Genomic DNA, 13,152 nt, shown 5'->3' with positions numbered 1-13,152 from the left:
AAAATTTCTCTTTGTTATGGACTGAATGTTTGACTCCCTAAAAAAAAAAAAAAAAATCATATGTTGGATCCTAAACCTCAATATGTTGTAACAGAAGGTATGGCCTTTGAGAGGTAGTTAGGTCATGAGGGTTGGAACCTTTATGAATAGGATTAATGTCCTTATAAAAGAGGCCACAATTGTTATTCTGCCTTTTGGCTAAGATCGTATGTAAAAGCGGCCCCAGTTGCTCTCTACAAAGGTCTCTCACAAGTGAGGATACAAGAGCACAACCATCTTCAAATCAGGAGGCAGGTTCTCACTGGACACCAGATCTGCTAGCACCTTGATCGTGGGCTTCCCAGAATCTGAACCCGTGAAAAATAAATGTTGTTTTAGCTATCCAGTCTATGGTAATTTGTTAGACCACCCTGAACCAACTAAGACACTCTGGATGAGTAAACACAGATAAAGTTGCCATCACTTGCAAAATATTTCAATTTTGATTGACTGAATGTCAAAAACAAATTATTTCAGAGTATAGAAATAAAAATCAACCAAATGAGAAAAAGCAAAGCCTATTTATTCAGAGCTTGCTATAGCTAGGGAGTCAAACACCATGACTTGCACCTGCAAAGATTCCAAGATAGGCAGGGAAAAGCTCTCGAGTGGAGAAAGAGAGAAGGGGGGGGGGGGAGAGAGAGAGAGAGAGAGAGAGAGAGAGAGAGAGAAGAAGGTTCCAGGTTCCAAGTGGTGTGCTCTGTTTGGAGAATACTGGAATGGGAGCTGACTAGCTAACTAAAAGCAGGACATTCTATGTGATTGACTAGGGCAGAATATTGGTTTTCTCTGGTTGGCCCTGAGTTAGAAGCAGGGTTAAAAAGTAAGGAAGTTGGCAGTCACTGATTAGGTCATAGCTTTCTTTGATAGTTTCTGCAGAGCTTGTGGGTCAGAGTTCTGTTGTCGTATATGTCTGGTCATTATCTATTTATATATTCAGCCTCTCAGGAGTGTATATTGGTATGGTCATTCAGGAATTAAATTTAAGCAGGCTAGTTTCTACAGTGATGCAGCATTAACTCCACTCATGGGAAGATGGTAGGTATACATAACATCAAATACTTTTTTGGGGGGGATTTTTCATGGATCATGTGCATGAGAGGCTAATGATATTAATATATTGAAGTAAAATTTGGTTTTCCCTCTCTCTCTCTAATTTTTTTTTTTTTTTTTTTTTGAGACAGAGTTTTTCTCTTTTTGCCCATGTTGGAGTGCAATGGCACGATCTCGGCTCACCACAACCTCCGCCCCAATATTTCAAGCAATTATCCTGCCTCGCCTCCCAAGTAGCCAGGGTTACAGGCATGCACCACCATACCTGGCTAATTTTGTATTTTTTTTTTTTTTTTTTTTTTTTTAGTAGAGACAGGGTTTCTCCATGTTGATCAGGCTGATCTTGTACTCCTGACCTCAGGTGATCTGCCCATGTCAGCCTAGCAAAGTGCTGGGATTACAAGCATGAGCCACCACACCCAACTGGTTTTCTTTTTTAAACAAGATTTTCGTGTAATATTGAGAGATAATGAAACATTTTGTTGCTTTTGAATAAACTGCAAGAAAAGGATAAAAAAGGAAGAGGGAGGAGAGACAGATTCATTTTGCTTTATTCTGTCTTTATTGGGTCTTGTTTGGAAAGCTGAGTCTTACCTTTGTCAATGCATAAAAGCTTTTGCTTTTCTGAAATTTTCTGAATTATCACTTTGGCTAAATTAATGACCTGTGGTCCTATTTTGTTATATCAAGTGTGTTAAACCTTTAATATTTGATAACCCTTCCAAAATCAAAATTTCAGCTTCTAAATTGAGTCCTTTTGAACTCATTAACCCTTTGAGATGTTAGGTCTTCTGAAGTCCAAAAGAGACATTTGGCTTATTTTGGTATGCTAGAATCATACAGGAAGTATTTTCAAGTGTGAAATAGTATTTGACTTTCTTTCAGTTGTATTTATACAAATGTATTATTTGTGTCTGTTCCAAAATTGTATGAGATTCCTGTGATTCCAATATGTCTCAGTGTATGTTATCAGTGACACTTAAGATTGTTATGTTAAATTGTTGTATATCACAAAAATTACCAAATTTCCTTGTCAATTGTGTTATTAGCCATGCCTTTTCTGTGACTTGTCCTCCACAATTATTTTACTTTGATTATTTACAAAAAGCTGTTTCATAATCAGCTATAGGACCAAGACAGGTGCTCTTGAATTCAGGTTTCTAGTAATGTTGCAGATTGTGCCATTAGAATAGAGGGGAAAACTTTCACTACTCACATAGAACACTGATGTGTTCATGAATATCGAGCAGAATAGGAGTTACTCACATGGACTGAACCACTAGAAGACTGAAATAATCTTTTTACAACTTTTTGTTCGAGAAGTTGCCAATTGTTTTGCTTTTCAGAGTGAAGAAAACTTTTCTTTTGAGCTCTTGACACTGTTTTTTTTTTTTTTTTTAACTTTGAGATTTAGCCTCACTCTGTCTTCCAGGCTGGAGTGCAGTGGTGGGATGACCGCTCACTATAGCCTCAAACTCCTGGGTTCAAAGCAATCCTCCTGCCTCCACCTCCCAAGTAGCTGAAACTGCAGGTGCACACCACCATGCCAGGCTAATTTTTGTAGTTTTTGTAGAGGCAGGGTTTCACTATGTTGCTCAGCTTGTCTCAAATTCCTGGAGTCAAGGAACCCGCCTATCTTGGCCTTCCAAAGGGCTAGGATTCCAGGTGTGAGACACTGCACTATGACTAGCTTTTAACAGTTGAGTAAAGTATTCTACTACAAGCAAAACCTGGAGTATATTTCTTTCTCTCTACCTGATTTCTCCAGAATTTGGAAACTATTTGTGAGTATTCTTAACTTGCAGCAATATAGTTACTTGCATAAGTACAATAAGATACAGCATTTTTTTTTTTTTTTTTTTTTTTTAGGCTGCTTTGAGAAATGGAGGTTGACCTATGGAGATGGTAAAAGCTCCTTGGAGAAACTGGACTTGTACCTTCTTCTGTACATGGTTCTTGGCCTGTGGTAAGTAAAGAATGTCACTCTCTGATGGACCTAGGAACACCAAGTTATTCTGAGATCTCAGTAAGAGATCTTAAATTCATATAGGTATCTACAAGCACAAATAAATCCTTGGCTAGACTTTAGAGGCTTTTATAAGGCCTAATCTGAGATTACAATATAAAAGTTCCAGCAAAGCCAATTAAAAATGTTTATATAGCAAATAATTATTTTTGCTACATTGTATGCCAATAATCAGTACAAATCTAATGGAATTAGAGTTTATTTTACAAATAAATTTGTTCTACTATGATATTTCCTTGATAAATATTGGAAAATGAAGAGAAAAAAAGTTATGTTTCAAGAGAAACTATAGTAAAACTGTTATTAGAGCCCAGTCTTATTTGCTGTTTTTAAATCTCTGCTGATGATTCCATATCTGATTTGTTCTCAAGGTCATTCACCTGTAGCCATTAAGTCTTCAGGTCAGTTCCACAGGGATTCCTAAAACTAGGGCATTCATTCATTATGTTAGGGCTCATTATTTATCATATAATGTACTGCTCATTTACATGTTGTACTAAAACTGTGTATAAATTCAGTAATGTTTTTGTTATGCACACCTTAGGACCCCAACCAGACACCTGTGAATACATACAGACAACTGCAAAAGTTTCACTCCATTTACTCTGTGAGCAGCTCCTATTCCAGCTATGCCCCCTATCACAGGAAGAAGTTAGAGCAGTCATTGGCCTTTTCCCATCTCTGTAGCTCACAACTCAGGAGTGAGGTGTGCTGAAGCCCAAGGAGGAATTGAAACCACCTTTGCAAAATTATGAGAGTGGGAGAAATGTGACAAAGTCATCTCCATCTTGCTTCTGATCTTCAAGCTGTCCTTGGTATTCCTGGGTGTAGGCCAAGCTAACTTTGGGAGAAATTTAGTGTATAGTTTAACTAGAAAGCAAAAATAATAATAATAATTCCTCCCTAAAACTAACCCCTTGCTTAATCAAGGACTAAACACTGCCTCTGTTAAGACTAATAAAAGGCTGCAAAAATAAGATTATGGGAGGGACCTGAAATCTTTTAAAATGTAGGCATAGTTTCTATAGTCATTTACTGCTTAGGAGTCATGTGGTCAGAAGTCACAAGATTTGTGACTTCCCCAGTTGTTCCTATAGATAACATTACTATCATAGAACTGAAAATTGATTTTTGAGATATTTTTCAGACTGACACCACTGGGACTCATGACTCATTATTCAACTGATCCTGTAGTCTCACCAAGAGGTGGCTCAACACATAAGGACTGTTTTCCACACCCCTATGACTTCATCCCCAGCCAGTCAGTAGCACTCATCCCCTAGCCCCCTGCCTACCAAATTGTCTACAAAAAAATCTTACCTCTGAGCCTTCAGAGAGACTGATTTGAATGCTGTAACTCCAATTTTCTTGCATGGGTCAGCCTCATATCAATTAAACTCTTTATTGCCAAAAAAAAAGAAAAATGAAAATGACTAAGGTGCTCATAGTATCGTAGACTTCCACTAAAGAGACAGGTAATGTAAACAGTTCTGAAAATAAATAAACAAACAAACAAATAAATACTTGAGGTTAATCTGGATCATGAGAAACTGTAGACATAGACTTTAGTGATGTGATTATGCTTTACTCTTTTTTTTTTTTGAGACGGAGTCTCGTTCTGTTGTCCAGGCTGGAGTGCAGTGGCCGGATCTCAGCTCACTGCAAGCTCTGCCTCCCGGGTTCATGCCATTCTCCTGCCTCAGCCTCCCAAGCAGCTGGGACTACAGGCGCCCACCACCTCGCCCGGCTAGTTTTTTTTGTATTTTTTAGTAGAGATGGGGTTTCACCGTGTTAGCCAGGATGGTCTCGATCTCCTGACCTCATGATCCGCCCGTCTCAGCCTCCCAAAGTGCTGGGATTACAGGCTTGAGTCACTGCGCCAGGCTCTTTACTCTTAATTGTAGGTTATGAAGGACCTATCTACTGTAGAAAGAATGACCAGAATTCAGATGGGAAAGGACTCAGTGGGAAGTAAGGTCAAAGAAGACTTTCATGAAAAAATACAGAGCTGAAGCAGGGTGGACAAGGATGAGTCTTGCACAGGGAGAGTGCAGCGAGGGACGTTGTTTATGTTGTGTAGATAAAATAGGTAAAGGCATCTACTTGGAGATGAGATTATAAATTTGATTATAGGTTCCTTGATAACAAAATGATAGCAGAAAGAGCAAAATAAAAGAAAATTGTAAAATATATCATAAAGACTATGAGATGCAGTGCTGTAGACAAAAAAAAGAGGAAGTGAAGTTAACGTAAGAAAATGTTGTATTTCAATTTGGGTGTGTTTTAGAGTTGACTGAAGCAGGCTATTCTAAAGTGGGGGTCCCCAAACCCTGGGCCACAGACCAGTAACAAAGCTTCATCTGTATATACAGCTACTCTCCATGGCTTGCATTATCACCTGAGCTTTGCTTTCTGTCAGATCAATGACAGCATCAGATTCTCAAATGAGTACAAAACCTATTGTGAACTGTACATGTGAGGGATCTTGGTTGCATGCTCCTTGAGAGAATCTAATGCCTGATGATCTGTCAGTGTCTCCCATCACCCTCAGATGGGATCCCCAAACCATCCTCTCTACCTGATCTGTGGAAAAATTTTCTTCCATGAAACCAGTCCCTGGTGCCAAAAAGGTTGGGGACCACTGTTCCAAAGGAATTACTTGTAGGCAGGGGGTATATCCACCTACCACATTTTCAGAATGGGAAATCATGACAAGTATATATGTAAAATAGTACCCAGGGACGTGATATTTGAAGCTATAAAAGCAGTCTCCCCAAGAGAAAGATAACATAGAAAAATGCATAGACATCTTGAAACACATGATGATCACACATAATGAGAGCAGAAATGAGAACCTATGGAGGTTTTAGAAAGATAGGAAGAGAAATCTTCATGTTATAGTGCCATGGGGTATTTGGAAAGTCTACAAAGTTGGAGGGGATGGGTGTCACGTAGTAGGTTAGAAACAATATGGAAGCCACTGTAAACAATGCCTTGATATAATAGGTTATAATAGTCTTTTATTAGCTAATAAACTAAAATGACTATATTTTAAATAAAAAATGAAGTTTAAGAGTATCATTGTAAAGTTTACAGCTTTGGGTTATATGAAAATTGAATATGCAGAAGATGAAGACTGGCTCTGTATGTTTGGAAGCCTGCATGCTAAATTATTTATACATAATTAAAATGAACAAATCAAATGAAGAATTTACCACTCACACATCCCTAATAAATAAATAGCTGGTTATGTGGGAATACAGGAAAATATATTATAAATACAAATGATTTTCAAATGAGTAGCAGTTGACTTCGTTCTTTTTTTAAATGGGTAATTACTGACATCAAAAGCAGTTTGTGTAAATTTCACTCAAACAGTGAGTTGGGAAGAATTATGAAATGTGTAAAGCACAGAGTGATTAGAATATATTGTTTAGATAATGTGACAATTTTTCTAAGGATGAATCTCCACACACCTTTTATAAAGGGACTCTTTCTAAGCATTGAAACTCTAGCAATTATTTTGTTAGATCTATGTTATACGATTATTTTATCTTTCACCAAAATTCTACCTAATAGAAGATTGGAAAGGGGTTTAAACAGGAGCTCATTTCAACCATTCTAGGTATCTCTTCTGAGAGTCTTCATCCATTATATTTTTTACACTGACAAGTATACAATTTTACTCATTATACCAGATGTAATGACTTCATGAGAAATGATACACTCTCATTCTGTTGGTGGGTGTGAAAGTTGATGGGCAATAAGCAAGAGGTTATCACAATTTAAAATATGTGTACTTATGACCTAGTGTTACAGTTTTAGGAATTGAACTATGAAAAGCTGTTAATGTGCATTGTTTATGCAAAGTAAAACACTGAAGACAACTTAAGCATTTATTAAAGAAAGAATAGCCAAATAAACTATAATATGTCTATATTATAGAGTAGTTTTCAGCTATTTAAAAGGATGAGCCATTTCAAAAATGAAAGTATGGTCTGTTGCTGAGTAAAGGATACCTGTTTTAAAAAAGTATGTAGAAAATAATGCTATTTCAGTAAATAATGATTATTATTATTGCTATTATTTGAGATGAAGTCTCACTCTGTCTCCCAGGCTGGAGTGCAGTGGTGTAATCTCGGCTCACTGCAACCTCTGCCTCCGAGTTCAAGCGATTCTTCTGCCTCAGCTTCTCGAGTAGCTGGGACTATAGGCACATGCCACCATGCCTGGACAATTTTTTTTTATTTTTAGTAGAGGCAGGGTTTCACCATATTGACCAGGCTGGTCTTGAACTCCTGATCTTATGATTCACATGCCTTGTCCTCCCAAAGTGCTGGGATTACAGGCATGAGGCACCTAGCCCCATCATCAGTAAATTATTATTATATGTACAAGTAGAAAATTGAATAAAGGTCTTGGAAAGATACGTATCCAACTGTTAATGGTAGTCAACAACTGTTTTAAAAGGATGACTGAGGAAAGGTTTGGAACAGTTCACATTTTGTAATTAAATAAATACAAGTTTGTGTTTAATTGTTGACATTTTTATATTCTTAGAATTTCATTTTTGTTCTTATTGTGTTTTGTTTATAATAATTTTTGAGATGAATTAATTTACAATAATGCACAAAAATCTGAAGTGTCCAATTCTATGAGTTTTGAAAAACACTTACATTTGAGTAACTCACTCTTATTTATGAAATGTGTATAATATAAGGAAATGTGTATATATATAAGGAACACTTTTCTCATTTTCTGTCCCTTCCCAATCAACCTTCACCTCTTAAACTTCTAATTATTTGCATCAAAATTTAGTTTTGCCTTTTGTAGAAATGCCTATAAATGGAAATATACATTAAGTACTAACTTGTGCTCAGCTTCTCAAGTCCAAGATATATCTGAGATTCCTCTACCTTGTTGCATGTATTAGTCTGTTCTCACACTGCTATAAATAAATGCCCGAGACCAGGTAATTAATAAAGAAAAGGGGTTTAATTGACTCTCAGTTTACATGGCTGAGGAGGCCTCAAAAAAACTACAATCATGGCAGAAGGTACCTCTTCACAGGGTGGCAGGGGAGAGAATTAAAGCAGGAGGAGCTACCAAACATTTATAACACTATCAGATTTCAGATCTCATGGGAAGTCACTATCACAAGAACCTCATGGGGGAAACTGTTTCCATGATCCAATTATCTCCACTTGGTCTCTCCCTTGACACATGGGGACTATAGGGGTTATGGGGATTACATAATTCAAGAAGAGATTTGGGTTGGGACACAAAGCCTAACCACATCATTGCCTGTAACAGTAGTTTATTCCTTTTAATAGTTGATTAGTATACCATGGTAAGAATATACTCTGATTTCTTAGTCCACTGTCCTGCTGATGAGCATGAGCATTTAGATTGCTTCCAGTTGTTGTCTATTGAATAAAACTGCTTTAAATAGTATCTTGAGTCATTTGGGGAATATATATATTCATATTAATTTATATATATTCATATATATATTCATATATATTCATATATATTTATATATTCATCTATATATGAATAGATATATATTCATTTATTTCTCTTGGACAAATAATTTGGGCATATATCTCCTTGGGCATATATTTTGTTTTCTCTTGAGTAGGACTACTGAGTCATAGAGTAGGTGTATGTTTGATATGAGAAATAACTGATAAGCCACTTTCCTAGGTGTTTTTAATATTTTGCATTCCACCTGCAATGTTTTAGAGGGTTGCAGCTGTTCATATATACATGAACATTTTATATCATCATTTTTGCTTGTTTGTTTCAGCTATTCTAGTTGCCCTAATTTGCATTTCCCTTATGATTAGTGATGTTCTATGATTCATGTGCTCATAGACCACCCATAAGTCTTCCTTATGAAGTGTGTGTGCATTTATTTCAGTTTTAGAAACTATTTGTGTGTGTGTGTGTGTGTGTGTGTGTATATATATATATATATATATATACACTATTTATTTATTTATTTATTTATTTATTGAGACAGTCTTTCTCTATTGCCCAGGCTGAAATGCAGTGGTGTGATCTTGGCTCACTGCAACCTATACCTCCCAGGCTGAAGTGATTCTCCTGCCTCAACCTCCTGAGTAGCTGGGATTACAGTGCCCACTGCCACGCTCAGCTTATTTTTTTAATTTTTTTTTTAAATTTTAGTAGAGATGGGGTTTCACTGTTTTGGACAGGCTGGCCTCGAACTCCTGACCTCAAGTGATCTGCACCCTTTGGCCTCCCAAAATGCTGGGATTACAAGAGTGAGCCATCTTGCCCAGCCTATTTATATATTTTGTAAGTCCTTTGTTACATATATCTTTGCAAGTATTTTTTTTCACAATATGTGACTCACCTATTTATTTTTCTTGACAGTGTTTTTTGATGAGAAAATGCTTTTGTTTTTAAAAAAGTCTGTGTTTACTTTTGTTCTTTTAAAGTTACTGCTGTATATAAGCTTAGAAATATTTTTCTATCGCTGTGTCACAAAGATATTTCCATTATGTTTTCTTATGGAAGCTTTTTTAGATTTTATGTTTCAAGCATAATCCACCTTAAGTCAATTTTTCTATATGGTGTTAGGTAGATCCCAAAGTTCACATATATGCATACATATGTATACACATATATATGTGTATATAAATATTCAGCATTATTTGTTGAAAATATTTTTCATTTTCTATTGAATATGGGAATAGACACTTTCTTTGACCTATTTGCTTATCCTATGTCAATCTTATACTGCCTTTTTAGTCACCCTTAAAATCAGGTAGTATTTATCTCACAATTTGTATTTTGTTTTGCCTTTATTTCAAGATTGTTTTGGCTGTTTGAGAATCTTTGCAGTTTCATATGTGTTTTAGAAATAGCTTGTAAATTTCTATTTTAAAATATACTTGAATTATCATTGGGATAACAGTTATCAATTTAAGAATATTAAATCTTCTGATCTAGGAACTTTTGGATATTTTTCAATGTATGTAACATTCATTTATTTATCTTAGCAAAGTTTTATCATTTTCAGCATAAGAGTATTAAACAGGTTTGATTAAAATTATTCTTAAGTGTTTTATCATTTTTCTTGTTATTATGAGTAGAATAGTATTTTTCTGAATTTTACCCTTTATTTGTTTCCTTCTAGTATACGGAAGTGTAACTGATATTTATTTATTGAGTTTGTATTCAGTAATTCAAATGCCCAATGCTACATTCCAATCTCATGCTTAGGATTCCACACCCTTTGGATTTGTGTTTTTTATAGCACTAGAGTTTTCTTTTGTGATTTTGATTAAATAAGAACTTAATTGAGAGATATGACATAATATCAATGCTATGCTATTCTAGTCTAGATAAAACCTTAATCTGAATAATTTTGATTAATTACATTGCAATTCTTATAGTGCTAGATATCATATCTACATATACACACACTCAAATATAAATATGTACATATATGCATATAACATCGTTATTATATATACAACATGGTATATAAACATACTAATATATAAACACATTCATATACATGTATATCATGTATATGTTTATGAATATCATGTACATCAAACACACACACATATATAAAATAACCACTAAATGAATAACTATAATTATAGCTTACTGAGTAGTTCTTAGAAAACTGCTTACCTTTCCTTGTGTGCAAATAAATGTTACAATTTTAATCTGTACTAGGAAGGTTACTAATGCTAAAAAATATAATTAAATTTATTTAGATTAAGCTAAGTATTTATGTATTTACCATACTAATTAATTTCAAAATACAATATTTTACTATCTCCCCAAAGTGTGGCCTTGACTGCTGATTTTTATTTTTCTAAGATAATGCAGTTGAAAGTGTATTGAAAACCTTGGATATGACCTTTATTCAGATTTGTTTTTAAACTAAGAAGATTAGAATTGCATATTGTTTAGCCTGAACTAGAGCTTTGGTGTTTTATATTGTTATTATTTCATGTAAATACCTTTGATGGTAGGGAGTCTTTATAAGGTTTTGATATGATTAGCTCCAAGGTTGTTTTCATAATGTAACAGAAATGTAATGTCAAGGGCTAAAATCCTGGTTATACAGTTTTTCTACTTTTGTTTTCAAATATTTTTTATTTTATTAAGAGGATTTGTGCTTGCCCAAATACTCTTCATGCCTAAGTCTGCCACATTGTCTTTCATAGGACTGTAAGACCACGTAATTAAAAATGGGAAAAGTTCTTATTGGAACAGCATTCCGATCATCTGTTTGTTTACTCTACGGTTAGACATTGTGTAGAATGTAATGAATACTATATTTCCTTCTCCACTCCTCCTTTCTCTCATGCTGTGATGATCCCTAAAAGAAAGCAAAAATGTGCTGATGTAATTACAGTTTCAGGGGAATAGCTATAGGAGTTTAATGCAACTGCATTATGCTTCTAAGGATATAAGCCTCTCAATTAATCACAGTTTGAATTATCCAACAGTTATTTTAATTTGTTCTTATAAATTGAAGATTTTTTTCTTCCTTTCTGGTTTTAGAAATATAAAATGTGCTCTGTAGACATCTTACCTTTTCGTTCAAAGTATATATTCTAAAGCTGGTATAAAATTTTAGTCTATTTTTGTGAAAAATGAGGTAACACTTTTAATATGCATCTTAACAACTAATACTGAAACACATTCTTTTTTATTATTTTATTTTATTTTTTAATTTTTTTTTTTTTTTTTTTGAGACAGAGTCTTGCTCTGTTGCCCAGGCTGGAGTGCAGTGGCCGGATCTCAGCTCACTGTAAGCTCCGCCTCCCGGGTTTAGGCCATTCTCCTGCCTCAGCCTCCGGAGTAGCTGGGACTACAGGTGCCCGCCACCTCGTCCGGCTAGTTTTTTGTATTTTTTAGTAGAGAGGGGGTTTCAACGTGTTAGCCAGGATGATCTCGATCTCCTGACCTCGTGATCCGCCCATCTCAGCCTCCCAAAGTGCTGGGATTACAGGCTTGAGCCACCACGCCCGGCCCTGAAACACATTCTTACATCTTTGTAAGCTTTACAAGTCATGACTTATTTAAAATATAAAGCCATCATTAATATCAAATGCTTTAGAGTCAAAGTAATGTTATTTTTGTGGCATTTTCTTACACTTTGAACAATATGATAATGAGCAAGTAGTAGATGCAGAGTAGAAAGTGATGATTTAATGACACTCCTTGTCCCTCCATCCTTTAATATGGTTGACTTCTTTGAAACTGTTTAGGTTTATATCTCTTTGCTCTACATTCTATCTAGAATGTATATTTGCTTGTCATTGTTTATAAGTAGACCAAATCTACTTTCCCTTGCAGTTAGTCCCCACCCCAGCATAGAACATATTGTTATTCCTTTTGCTTTTAATATTCAACTATTTTTTAAAGTTTAAAAATGGAGAAGTATGTCTTTTTTTATATTCATGGAAATATTAACCACCTATATGGCTATTTATTTTTATGGGAAGATCTGAATTTCCATTTGGTGTCATGTTATTTCTGCCTGAAGATTTTGCTTTTAACCTGTCTTATATTGCAGGTCTGGTGGCAATAGTCTCATCTATTGATTTCCAGAAGGAGTCTTTATTTGTTTTTATTTTAGAAAGGTATATGTACTGGGTACAGTTTCTAGGGTGGCAAGGTTTTTTGTTTTGTTTTGCTTTTTACAACATATAAATGCATTGCTATAATTTTTCTGTCTTGCAAAGTTTCTGACAAGTAGTTGGCTATAATTTTTATTTGTATTTCTCTATACATAATATGTCTTTTTCTTCTGGCTGCTGTGAAGATATTTTTACTTTTTTTGGCAATTTAATTATGAGGTGCCTTACTGCTTTTACATGGAGTGTTTACTTGGGCTTCTTTGCTTTGTGGATTTATATTTTCCATCACATTTGGAAAAGTTTTGACCATTAATCTTCCAAACTTTTTTTTTTTTTTTTTTTTTTTTTTTTTTTGGTCTCTGCCTCTCTCCCTCTTCTCTTTCTGGAACTCCAAAA

The sequence above is a fragment of the Rhinopithecus roxellana genome, chromosome 4 (assembly GCF_007565055.1).
Source record: "Rhinopithecus roxellana isolate Shanxi Qingling chromosome 4, ASM756505v1, whole genome shotgun sequence".
NCBI lineage: Eukaryota > Metazoa > Chordata > Mammalia > Primates > Cercopithecidae > Rhinopithecus > Rhinopithecus roxellana.
This window is presented reverse-complemented; position numbering follows the sequence as displayed.